The sequence below is a fragment of the Pteropus medius genome, unplaced genomic scaffold, assembly GCF_902729225.1.
Source record: "Pteropus medius unplaced genomic scaffold, Ma_sr-lr_union100, whole genome shotgun sequence".
Classification (NCBI taxonomy): domain Eukaryota; kingdom Metazoa; phylum Chordata; class Mammalia; order Chiroptera; family Pteropodidae; genus Pteropus; species Pteropus medius.
In genome coordinates, this window is record NW_024352148.1 from 1,805,963 (window position 1) to 1,819,913 (window position 13,951).

Here is a 13,951-nt window from a genome sequence, read left to right on the forward strand (position 1 = left end):
TTGGAATGTATGAAGATGTAGCACTTTTAAGCACATACCTAACTCGGGGACACTTCCCGCAGGCGCAGTCCCAGCAAGCATCCGTCCCCTCTACCGTCAGTTCCCTGGGACCTCTCCAATCCCTCAGAATGCGTTCCGAACCTGATTTTCAGCTTTACAGATTGTTTCGGCGTCATGGTTGACCAAGGCAACCGAAGATGCACACACTAAACGTAAGAAGTACGTGTTGGAGATGACCAAAGTCTGAAAGACAAGGCCTTAACCTGCGTCCTTACCTGCGTTTGGGGAAGGCAGACATCACTTCGCCTTCTTTAAGTCTTTACTAGTTTTCTACAATAGGGCTTCGACAAGTCCTACAATCTGCTCTAGACACAAGCCTGCTTCGAAATAAAATTGTTTACTTATATTTACTGCAAGTAATTACAGCATCAAACTTACTTTTTAAAAGCGTTTTCATTTACTATGGTGTTGTTATTGCTCACAACTTTTTTATAGTCCATATAATAAGTGATGGAATTCAGTTTTCGCAAGGACGTTTTTCCAATATCCTCGACTTGAAAAGTTAATGCTTGTTTTTCCTAAGAAATGATAAATTGGGGACATAAGAGAGACCTTTAGGAACACATAAAGCACAATTAATCTTCCTTCTAAGTACTGGGTTTCGAGGTGAGCGAATGCTCTTTAATAAATCAAGCTGGGAATCTCAAAGATGAACAAAGCCCAGGCGCAGTGGAGCACGAGCATCGTCCTTACGAAGCATCCTTCACTTTTTGGTATAAAATTAATTCATAAGAAGGAAACTTTGTAAAAGTGTTTTCCAATTTTAATTTTCCAAGAACGGAAAACGCTTTGTATAAAGGAACAAATATTTGCTATCACAGTAATAAAAAAATACATACGAAGCAACCATGTTTATGTGAAGAATGTAGGCCCTACAACAGAAGTCAGCGTTAAAATCCCAACAGGAGCCCTTGCCAAAGCAGTTCCTAAGAAGTTCACCCCTTGATAACCCCGAAAGACTGGACACAAATTATTAATCAACAGGCCCGACCTGTACCCCAGAACCGGAGGGACAGACAGGCAGACGCTCGCCACCAACCAGAGCAGCAAGGCCTGCGGTGAGCGGGTCTGGGTGGGGAGGTCAACTGTAACGCAGAAACTGTGGGGGCTGGGGGAGGGGGGACCAGTCTGGGAGGTGATAGTCCCGCCCCTCACCCGTCGTGCGCCCCCACCTTGCAGACTCCTACTTCGGGGCGCCTGGCCGGGACGTCAGGAACCGCCAGAGGAGGCCCAGCACGTGGAGGGGACACGAACCATCCCACACGGGGGGCGTCCCCTGTCCTCGGCTGGCTCGCTGACCGTGGGGAGACGTGGCTCGACCAGCGCCACCTGGGGACACCCTGGGGACACCCGACGGCAGGGGCTCTGACTCTCCACCGGGGAGGCGGAGACCCCACTCACACCTTCCACCCTGACCTACCGAGGGGACGCCGAGCGGCCCTGTGACGATCACAGTTCAGGAGACTGGGTCCCAGGGACCAGGACCCGCCACAGGAAGCAGGGGACCCATCGCCCTCCGCAGTCCCCGGATGTGACACCGCTTCCGCTCGCCCAGGCGACCACGCGCACCTTCCCACAGGTGGGTCTAAACACGCACGAGAAGCAGACGCGGCAGGTGTGGGGACTGTCACACCTGCGTGAGGGGGGCCCCGATGGGAGGCGACAGCCACGGGAGAGGGCACACGGCACACTGCGCACTGCGCAACAGCCCGGAGCACTGTCCCCAAGGCGGCCTGACCTCAGGAGACGCCTCGAGAGCGGCCGCCGGGCTTTGCTCGGAGCCTGACCCACCTGCGGGAGGAAACACGCGACCTCAGGCCACTGGCACAGGACGCTCCGGTCACACCGGGAGGAAACACGACGGCGAAGACGTGAGCGCTTCCCAGAGCCACGGAGCCCGGGGCGCTGAGGCCAGTCCAGGGGTGGGGGGGGGCTCCTGTGGCCGCCAGGGAGGGTCCTGCCCCGCACCTGGGTCCCGCCCCGCACCTGGGTCCCGCCCCGCACCTGGGTCCCGCTGTCAGACAGCACGGCCAGGCGCGCCAAAGGGCAAAGCGCGCACTCTGAAGGGAAGAGCAAGCGTCGGAACCGGACACGGCAGGGACGGTGGCATTGTCAGCCCCGGTGTTTAAAACAACCATAACTAAGATGCTGAGGACCCTAAGAGATAAGCAGACAGCACGCAGACCAGGTGGGCGACGGGAGCGGCGACCTGAGCTCTAAGAAGGAACCAGAAAGAAATGCTACCGACCAAAACCACTGTAACAGTCAGACACTGGCTCTGATGGGCTTATTTCATACACGTGTACACGCACACACGCACACACACACGCACGTATAATTATGAATACTTTAACGCATTTACTTTTAAGGTACAATCTTATTTGCTTTATATTAAATGTGTTTTAGAGAAATTATAAGAAATAAAATATTAGAACTAGAATAGATGTTCGTGCTATCCAGGTAAACATCATTTTTCTCGAAGAAAACACTTTCAAACTCATTATTTGCCTGGATTGATGCTCTGAGCCGCAGCGAGGCTAAGCGTGCTCATCCGTCCCGCCCGTGTCCTGGGCCAACCACAGCTCACTTCTCAATCTCCCGAGCAATTAAGCCTTGAACTGCTGAGTCGCAAGGAAGAGATGACAGTGGGTGGCGGTAAAAGAACAGTTAAAGTATTAAATGACCCGAGCGGCACGATCGGGACACGGAACAGCGAACGGCAAGGACGGCGCTGATGTTCACGTTTGCCGGGGCAACACACACAGCACGGACGCCTGGCCTTCTGTCTAGACAGCGAAATCACCATCGGATGCCTCCCGGGCTCCGTCACTGGCCTTGTAGGGGAGGCGCAGAAAACAGTGCTAATTCGGTGGGCTTCCAAGAACAAAGATAATTATAGTTTGGCACTTAATGTCCATGCTCCAATTAGAGAAAAAAAATCGAGCAAGGACAACAGAGACAGGCAGAAGCCTCTCGTTCTCTCCTCCAGCCGTTTCCACAGAGCCAGACATTTCATTACCCTCAATCTACCAATGTCCACGGTCCCTTCTGCCAACAAAACCCAGTTAAAATTCTCACATCAAACTACCCTAGACTAAAGGTCTTACTACCTTGTGTCTCCCATCACTTTTAAGACAATTTCTTTGAAAATTAAAAGTTAATCACGTTACTCACGGGCTTGAAGTGCTCCTCTACTGTCTGCTGCTTTTCAATAAATGAGATCTAGCACCCCTTCTCTGCCTGTCTCCGAAGCTCGTCTCCCCTAAAGCCAACGCCCGCCATTTTCTTTCTCTGCGTCAACGCCTTTACGTGCCTTTCGTTGCCTCAATATTTTCCAATAGTTGATCATTCACTTTCCCCCCCTTGAAAACACTTCTCCCCTGTTCCTTACCTGGTGAAACCCAGTTAAGGCTAAGCTAAGCTGTCACTAGTAATTCTTACTTGTTAAGGCACATCCAAATCATCGTTTAGCTTTGTGACACTTTTTTTTCTATTTTTACTAAAAAATACCTTGCTCAGCCAATGAAATTTGAAATCCATAAGCAAAATTGTCATATCCTTTAATTTCAGTATTCAGTGTGCCCAATCGCATATTTGGTGTAGGCTTGGTAACTCAGAACTTAATGAGCGACTCGGTTATTTTATCAATCATACCAAGAATGACACCTGTTTTTACTGTCAAAAATCACATGGTATCTCTACACTCATCACTACACCCATCAAATTCCAGGCAAAGCTGTGGATGTGAAGTACCTGGCCAGTGTTAAATATTAAATAGAACAGTCCATAAGTATCCATATAAAATGACTTTCCACTTAAATTTCACTATAGAATAATACATTTAGTTATCTTACTCAACAGTGGTTGAATTTATAGAACGTATAAGACTTAAAGAAAACCTCTGCCCTGCCACTGAGGTTGCAAACGTGAGGCTCCCAGGGGCCAGTCGCGATGGGGCTGGCGTCGCCTGTTCTCGCACGGTGAGGGGCAGGTCGAGCGCAGCAGACAGTGAACGGGCTGCCGTTCAGACCACGTTGACCAACACACTGGCCAGAACGACACGCCTGCCCAGCATCCCACACGCGGACCGTGCGCCGGCGACGACAGACGACCCTCATGCTCTGTGCTGTCACTGACTGCACGCCGCAGTCCAGCACTGCCCCAGTCAGCGCTCTGACCCCTGCGAGGAGTCGGCGAGCCCTCCCCCAAACGCGGACGAGCGGGAGAATGGGGAGGACAGAAAATCTCATTTTGGGATGCACCCTGTGAATTTCCTAGCTGACTGATGACACGTGCACTGGGACGCTGCGCCACAGTTAATTTGAGGGCACTGCGGGGGCTCCCCGTTCTGGCACGCGCCCAGTGTCACCGACATACGAGCTGCTTTTGTCGTAGGTCTGGGAATACTAACACCACGGAATGTACCAGGTTCCACTGCGATGTGACGGCCGCTGTGCAGTCAGATGTCACTGTTTTACACCTAGACCACGCCACAGTTGCTCACATAAAAATATTCCTTTCCATAGTATGTTTTCAAAGGCTTAAATGTATGAAACTAGTATGAAACAAAAGAAACACCATCAAATTCATTTCAAATCTACATTACAGACCTTGTTAGAGAGGCATCCGGTGTTATTAAACTGCCATTTGTCACCTCGCGGACAGACGTCTTCTTCCGAATCTGCTCCGTTCTTTCCCACGACGCTAATTAACACTCGGGGTTACTCGAGAGAGTTTGTGTTTGCTGTTACTGACATGTGGATAATATTTATAACTGCTTTCCTAATTAAAAGGCTACTGACTGTGTGGACGACATTTGGGATGTGATCGAGGTGTGACTCGATCTCACTTTAGCTCTTCTCTGAAACAGCGGGGCAGGGAGTGGCTCTCCGACCGTAGACGTGCCTGCTCTATCTCAAAGGGAGGTTCCGGCACACTTCTGACTGTATCGGTCACGATTCCAAGTGGAAACTCCTTACACACACCCTTTATCAGAGTCGGAAGTGACAAATAATGATGACTTTCCACAAAAAAAACAGAAGGCGTCCTCTGATCACACTGAGAAAAGGTATGCACCGAGTGTTCCACGGTATTCTTCTATTTTGCTCCAAAGCTCAACCCATCTGCCAGCCCTTCTTGTCATGAAGTACAAAGTTTCAAGAACAACCAGCATTGAATTTTTACAGATGATCAGAAGAAAGCTATTAAAAAATGTCAGCTCTTAAAATAATGATACTCTGAGGACTGCTAAGCATTCTGAAGAATTTACTCAAAATCTTGTCTTTGATATGCTAGTTAGCTTAATCATCACTTTCAAATGTTTAATTCAACTATGTCATATTAACCTCAGACAAACATAAATATGTACTTAGCTAATCATTTTGGGATAACTATTTTTTTGTGTGCGACTACATTGTATTTCAAAATCTTAGCAGTTAAAACAATTAACGCTAGTTTACCCAAAACTTTCTGACTTGGTAACAGATGCTGCAGACAGAAGCTGCTCCGCCAGCCCGCACCTGGGCCTAGAAGTGGCAGTGAGCCGAGGCGGAGCCGGGCGACCACGACAGGCAGGAAGCAGAGGGAGAAGCAAACCTCTGGTGACTGGGAACTTGGGGTAGTTTATTTATTTTTGGTTTTTTAAAAATGTTTTATAACGGCATAGCCAAGTATGCCTAAAGAAATGCCAACAACAACCAAATCGAGCCACTGTACATACATCGGATGAACATAACAAGGTTAAAACTCGTGAAGTAAGCAAAGGACTTCCCAATGAAGAGGGAATAATCAGCACCCGCCATGCTCCGAACAACGCCGCACAGACGCACAACGCGAACGCGCTCGGAATAACAGGAGAAATAGAAGGGGGCACAGAGTGCGATCACGCCGCAGTCTGTCCTTCTCAGGATTTACCTGATTAACTGTCAGACAAACAGAATAAAGTAGAATAAGGAAATTAGCAAGGCTGGCAAAATAAATGCATAATACGCCGACCAAAATTTCAGTGACACTTGAAATGAAGAGCAAATATAGACCTGAAAAAATGAGCCTCTTGAGAAAATATATTAAATAACTCTTGGAGCAAGAGGAAATCCTAATGTCAGTTATAAACTATTTTAAATGACTTTTAAATTAAGATGGGAATATATCATAAGGCAATAATTTGGTCTAAGCATTCTGGTCACAGGAAAACTTAGAAGAAATGCAATTATAAATAACAAAGGATACAATTTGAAGACAAGAATATAAAAGTGAGGATAACGAACGTACAAAAATAGAAAAGTATCATTTGAATTTAACTGAATAAGTCAACTAAGATCCACAGAAAATATTGCAAAGATTTTTTTAAAGGCATTAGGTCTAAAATGCTTTATTGACTCAAAAATACTTTAAGTATTACATTACCTCCCATACTTTGTAAACTGCTGGCAGCTATTTTTTTTACTGAAAATACATTCTTAATTCTTTCATGTAAAGATGTAATATTAACATTGTTTTGAAATTTTGGGAGCCTGAAAAAAACTTATTCTGACAGAAAAGCATCCTATTCTTACATTAAATGTGACTTGGCTACTTAAATTTTGTCTGTTCCTACTGTATTTACAACTTGTTTTATGGTATGAACATGATTTTCTTTTTAGTAGGTAACTGGTTTTCTGTTACTTCTATTCATTATTTGTTGGATTCATTTAAATTTTTATTGTACAACATCAGCATCTATGGAAGCATGTGCACGTGCACACGCACAAAGACAGAAACCGGGAAAAGGCAGTGCTTCTTTTTTTCAAAATTAGTGTTACTTATTTCCTTCGCGTATATTGTTACATTGGCACTAGCAAAAATCAATTAGTGAAAGGGGCTTTGGGTTTCAGGAGTGCAGAACAACAGCCTCTGCATTTAGGCTCCCACGAAACAAAGCAGAGCTGTTTTTTCAGCATATAATCAGTGAAGTTTGAAGACATACTTGTAGAATCTATCTGAAATGAGAATAGAAATGTGAAAAAAATCTAAAGAAAGAAAGGAAGGAGACTCAGTGACTCGTGAGACGACATCTAGGAGCCTCACATGTGTAATCGGAGTTCCTTAAAGAGGGGTGGAAGGTTGGAGAACATCACGGTCAAAGTAGTTTCAGACTAGGTGAGAACTATCAATGCAGAGTCAAGAAGCTTATCAAAGTCGTGTTCAAGAATCATGGAGTCCACGGCCACGCCACCCTGAACGCGCCCGATCCCGTCTGATCTCGGGAGCTAAGCAGGGTCGGGCCTGATTAGTGCTTGGATGGGAGACCGCCTAGGAAGGCCGGGTGCTGCAAATGTAAAAAATAAAAAATAAAAAAATAAGGGATTGTAAGCTGACCAGGTCCTTGCAATCTGTGAGGTCAACCAAGGGTCGCCTCGCCTAAAAAAAGAAAAAAAATAATGAAGAAAACTGCACCAAGATATGTAATAATAAAATTGCTCTAAAAATTGACTGGGAAAAAAAAGAAAAACCCTTAACAGCAGCCAGAGGAAAAAAAGACGCATTGCATATGCATGAGGACAAAGACGAGAAAGACAGCGGCATAATTCTTCAAAGGTAATGCTCAGAGCGGGGCGAAGCACTGCGAGGATCGGGCACTCTGCTCCCCGAAACGCCCCCTCCGACTCGAAGGCAAAGCGAGAGCTGCTAGGACACAGGTGGCAGGTATTAACCCGAACTAGATTCGCGGGTCTCAATACTTGTCGAACCGCCAACCGTGTTTAGTGCGGGCGCGTGACAGAATGACTTTGTCACCTCCGAAGAGTGTCACGCTGCTTTCCAGGACTAACGGGAATCATCGGTACCTTCCGCGTGACCGCGCTCTTGCTTGTGCGGGCGCATCGATGTGCCAGCGGTCGGAGAGAAAACACTACGTGTCCACTCCGCTGGTCTCCAACCGGGGCAAAAACCCACGGACGCCGCCCGCCCCGGGGCCTTGTTGACGCGCAGGCCGCGGACGGGGGTTCAGACGGTCGATACAGTAAACACGTTACAGCGCAAACGAAGCAGATGTCTTGTAAATGCAAATCGAGCAAGAGAAATGAAAACCAGAAGAACTAAAGACTCAAGGAAACCTTTTTAAAAGTGACGGTAACGTTATTATTAACTGTGTTGCCAAATGCATCAAAGGATGTTCTGCCTAAATTCAAAGGATGCTGTCAGGGAGAGTCGAGTTTTTCTTCCGGTCACAAGCGAAGCTTAACTCCATTTGTTAAAATCCTATTATCCGACATTCAGTGGATCGCTCCATTTTACTGAGACATTCCCATGAAAAATAACACTAGAAATGGACTCTACGCGGTCAGTGTCGCCAAGTCCCTCCACTCTCATGGAGCCGGATGAAGAGAACGGAACTGTACCTTCGGGTTGCAGCGATGGGAAGCCAGCTTCAAAGCCACCTGCGCGATGCTGACTCGGCCGTCGCAGCCAGCGAGAGCGGGTTCCGTGGCGGCCGACACCGGGCCGTGTACGAAACTGGAAAAGACAAGGGCGCTTAGCGCCGGGCAGAACTTACCGCGTCCCGGCGGACCCTGCCCCCTGCGCGGGACACGCCGGCCCCGCCAGCAGCCAGAGCGGCGTCGCGGCCGAGCCGCGGCTGAAAGGAGAGCCTCTGGCGTGACGGTGGCGGCGACGAGCCACCCGCCCCACAGCCTGCCGTGATCTGCACGGAAGGGGCGGGGGCAGCGGGGCTGCCAAGCAGCTGCGGTGACCTGCCACACTAACCCGCAGGCCTCAGCGCAAACTCCGCAGGCTACGGTCACAGTCCGCTCCGGGCTGCCCTCGCCTCGGACGCCAGCTACCAACGCAGGGGTTCCCAGGACATCTGTTCTTCTGACTCATCAACTGTAACCCCGGGGTCCCCTACTAACCACTCAGACACCGCGATTCACTAGAAAGTCCAGAACCAGGGACACGCGTGGTTACGCTTACATCTCATTATGGCAAGAAGGACACAAATCGGGGCCAGCAATGAGACCCACGGGGGCAGGTCTAGGAGGGCCCAAACTCCAGGCTTCCCTGTCCACTCTCTAGGGTCAAGACACGTCACCCTCCCCATCCCCCAGCATGCTGACGTGTCACAATATGCACAGGACACTGTTACCCAGGGGAGCTGACCCAAGCTTCAGCTTCATGTCATGAGCACGGCGGGCTGAATCACTGGCCACGGGATTCCAGCTCAATCCCCAGCCCCATCCTCCCCCTGGAGGTCAGGCTTTTAACACCTGGCTCCAAGCCCCAGACCCACACTCACCTGGCTGCTCTTTCTGCGGGGCCAGCCCCACCTTGCACCATCCCGACTAAGTAAACTATCTAGGGACCCACCAGGGGTCACCAAGAACAACAGACACAGCTATCACCCAGGTGAGTAGAAGGCTTTAGGAGGAACCCCTCCCCGCCCCCCCCTCCCGCCCCCGCCCCCAGGGAGCAAGGACAAATGTCAGCAAAATTCTTTGCAAAATCCTTTGAGTTACAGAGCAAGCCCAAGCCTGTTCTCACCACAGCAGTGGCTGACTGGGTCTGGCTTAGATGTTGAAAAATGACAGACAGAAGTACTTTGTTTCCACTATTATGTCACATTATTTTATCATTATTACTGTTAAAATAATAGTTACACTATATTTGATAGAAACATAAGCTGAGTTACAGTAAAACTGTTTCTCCACAATATAATATGTATCAGTTTCCCAAAAATTCTAACCCAATGTAATTGCTTTCAAAAAACAAAACTAACTTCAACCGTTTAGAAACTATTCCTAGGGTCACTGGCTCTTCAAATTGGAGGTTTCTGGGTGTTTTGTTTGGTTTTGGTTTTCTTTTCAATTAGTCCTCTCGCCAAAGACTGTCAAAATTGTTGATAGACTCGTAAAGACTAGGTGATTTCGTCACCTGGCATTTTTGATGAAACCACCAAAGGGCAAAAAAAGATAAATATCCCAAAACAGAAAAAAAGTAGAAACCTTTACTTGCAGAAAAAAGAGATGTTCCTTTGGAGAGAATGGAAGAAAAATGTTTTCATAAAAGAGCAATTTCAAGAAAACAGTAATCTCTAAAAATCAAGGACACGCTTCATAAATTATTTTAGTTCATTTTTTTTCAGTCTACTTTTAAAAAAGAAAAACTTCACTAAAAATAAAACGCCTTTGTGATGTGGAACATTCAATTATGACTTGGGCTTTGAAACGGCGTAGACGCCTGTAAATGATTTTCAGAATTTTTACCTTAAATTATATTTCAAATGGCGTAAGTAGCAGTTATAGAAAATCATTTCGGAACTGAGTCTTTGCTGCCTGTGAAGTGTGGCAGGTGATTACGAAACACGACGCTCTGGACTGGTCGGGGTTCTCCACAGAAACAGAGACCCCTTGTCGCTTTCGAGATACCGTGCCCTTCAAATCGGTGAAAGAATATCAGGAAAATAAAACGCCCGCCCTTACGAGAAGCAGCCTGACCAGGACGGCGGCGGGTGGCGGGGCTGGGGAGGGGGGACAGGGCGGCCACGCGGGCCAGCGGCCAGCTCCACCTGGCCCAGACGCGCCAGCCCGCCCAGAGACGGGGGCCGTGGCGCAGGGGGCCACACTCGTTCATCACCCGGGACTGCGGACACACCGGGCAGCTCCTTCTCGACTCTTGCAAGTTTTGGGAGCCTCTAAAGAGCACTTTTAATTAGAGCAATGAATTCTGTTCTTCGTTAACTTTAATTATGCTCAGAGACCTGGGACTCCTGGAGCAATTTCAGAAAACAAGGCTGCTTGCTGAGTGGGTTTTCCCCGGTTCTCACACGTCACTGACGCCATCAGTGTGGGTCTCACGAAGAAGTAACGAACCCACAGAGATCCAGATCGAGTACGTCAAAGGTCGCAGCCAAGTACTGAGAAAGTGAAGCAGAGAAGTATAATCGCCAGTTGCACATCTTCTTGCTTCTCTTTTAATTCACGTAAAGACGTATCTTAGGTACAAAGATTTTCTGGAAAAAATCACCAGGATGACATCCGCAGCTGGTTGAGCGGGGAGTACGACTCATTTCAGTAAGGAGGAGCCCTCCCCTCCCCACGGCTTAGCTTTTTTAGGGAAAAGAAATGTTGGAAAGGCCGTGTTTGAGATTGTACTAAATTCTTTGGTTTCAACAGATATTCAGTGAGCGGCTACTCTGTGCTTTTCTTCTCTGCAAGGACTCAGAAAGCTCTGGAGAATAGAAGTTCCCCATCCTCACGTCCTTAGTGTCTGGGAATAGGCACTAAACGAACGAACGAACGAACGAACACAAATCTGACAGTGACAAACGCTACGCTGCCCAAACACCGCCAACGTCACAGGCAGCGTTAGGTGAATGACAGGTTTTGCTGCTGCACGAGACTGAAACATGTAAATTCATTCCCAAGTCTGACTGACTCTGAGGTATTGCATCTTGGTGGTCTGTTTTGTGATTATTCTACACTAAAAATAATTTTCAAGTATAATGGGAAGAGTCGCTCGTGACGTAATACCAGAACAGTACTCATAATACCTAATTACAGTCCACAGGTGGAAGGCTCTAGAAACACTATTCTAAAAGTTGATGCAAACAGAAAAAAAAAAAAAAGATGACAGAAAACAACGAAGATACATTTGGACAGAATGGAACTTGTAACTCATAGGCGGTACCTTTGTCTGAGAAGCAGAAGGCAGAATTAAGGGACTAGGGACTAGCGGCCCAACTGGAGGAGAAAAACTAAACGGTGTAAGCGGTCCTGTCAGGCGGCAAAGGTCATGAGAGCATAACGGCTAATAATCTCATCAGCTAGACGAGCCCTAAACCGAAAAAGAGCAGGACTTATTTCTCAGGCACGTTCACTAAGAAATGGAGAAAGACTGGAGTGAGAGTGACAAAAAAACCCAAGTCACCTCCTATTATAAATATTTCATGGCAGAATTGTATTATTTATAATATTATTTATTTATAAATGTTAATATTATTTATTATTTATAATATTATTTAAACTCGTCGTTTTTTTAAACTTATAAAACAACTGTAAGTGACTTTCTCACACATCCTCTATTTTCTCCTGGGCAATTCACCAACCCTTCAACTCTGAGTTTTTAACTGAAGTAGTTAATGGGATAACAGTATTTGAAATATGCCATATTATACGCTGACGATAGACACAATCATTGCAAGTAAAGGTATTAAAGGTGAAAATACATAGAACTTCTGGAAAGTGTACATCTTCACCCACTTTCTAGTGAGAGCAGGTGGCTCTCCAGGAAGACATGCATCGTTATCGAATATGTTCTTTTTCATGAAAGCACTGTGACTCTCTCCTCCGCTCACATGGCTTTCAAAGCTTAAAAGTCAGGGAGCTGAATCTGATTGCCTTTAGGGTGTGTTTAGATCTACAGAATGGTTTGTGAGCATGGATTCTGGAGCCAAAATGCCTGGAGCTGAATCAACTGCTCAGTGTCACAGCCACGCGCCTTAGACAGGATATCAAAAATAAGGAGCGACTGGACTTGTGTCCTGAGAGCCAGCGAGTTTGTAAGGCAGCTGAACTCTGCTCTAATTGAGGTATGGTGCCACAAAGCTGCTGGATGATCAGCTAATATGTCCAATCAATCGCCAGGCTTACTCTCTGCATCTAAATTCAGGATGTGGGCAACAATAGTAAGCTTTCGCTCATGTGCATGTCACTGTTGGTTACTAGTCGCTGTCCAGGTTTCTTTAGAATCTTTAGAAAGATTCCAAAACTGCTCATAAATCAGATAAATCAAATGTTTTATTTACGAAACGTAAGTATACATTTCATTAGAGACAAATATACAACACAAGGGTGGCCTGCATTATCTAATCATCTTTTGATACTTTTTAAAAGAGAACAAATGATCATTGATCTTATCTAAATTAAACTCATAAAACTCATTTAGGTAGAGTAAGTGCAAAGAGTAGCAACTCAGAGATGTAGTCTATCTGGCAATCTTTTTTAGATACCAGTGGTTCATAACGGCATTAAAAGTAAAGCAACTATGCAAACGCCCAGGCTCATTCGCATGCATCGCGTCACAGGACAAATCCCCTCTGTCCTTTCCAGGGCCCTCGTTGGGCATCATCATCACTGACAGGGTGGTGGTAAGGAAGGCGCTATTAGCTTTTAGAAACACATTTATGAGCTACTCATCAATTATTTACAATCCTAGAGAAAACAAAGAGACTTGTTTAAATGCACGCATATTTATAGACGCTCTAGCTTCCAGCGATGCTGAAGGAAGCGAATCGGAAGAATGTGTTCTGTGTCACAAAGCCACGGTAAAACCCGCCTTTCTTAATTGGGAGAACCCTGACTTTTCTGGAAACTTGTATTTAAAAGAAAACTAAAATTACTATTTAGAAGTTAATTAACTCAGGTAACAATGGTTTTTAACACAGAAAATAAATAACACTAATTTATACTTAGTTTTGAAGTAATCCTCATTCAGACGTTTTTAGGCTTTGCTTTTATTAGCTATAACGACAAGACAAGACAAGTAGATGCTTTTATTTTCACGTGTAATAGTATTTTCTGAATCTAACCTGAATTAATTTAGTTCTCAAAAAAAATAATATATAAATTGACTCTCAAATTATTTACGTAAAATGAGATTTTTACGTAAACATTTTGAAGACTGAACTTTAAGTGAGGAAAATTGGGAAAGAGCATATTTATCAAGATTGAAGTACTATTTCTACACATACTAGTGAAGGTTTTGTGGGTGGGATCTCAAATCATACCTGCAGTTTCAAATTACGATTCTGTTATTTCTTTTCAATTTATTTTGGGCAATGCATTTAAAATTTGTTTCGCTTTCTTCTTCTGTACATGGGGAAAAATAATAGAATCCACTCTGCAGAGGCTTTGTAGAC

The 13,951-nt window shown here is 46.0% G+C and overlaps 1 pseudogene; it reads left to right on the top strand.

Moving 5' to 3' along the window:
* The first annotated feature begins 7,256 nt into the window (after window positions 1–7,256).
* Window positions 7,257–7,375, top strand: LOC120589360 (uncharacterized; annotated as a pseudogene).
* The last annotated feature ends 6,576 nt before the right edge of the window (window positions 7,376–13,951 follow it).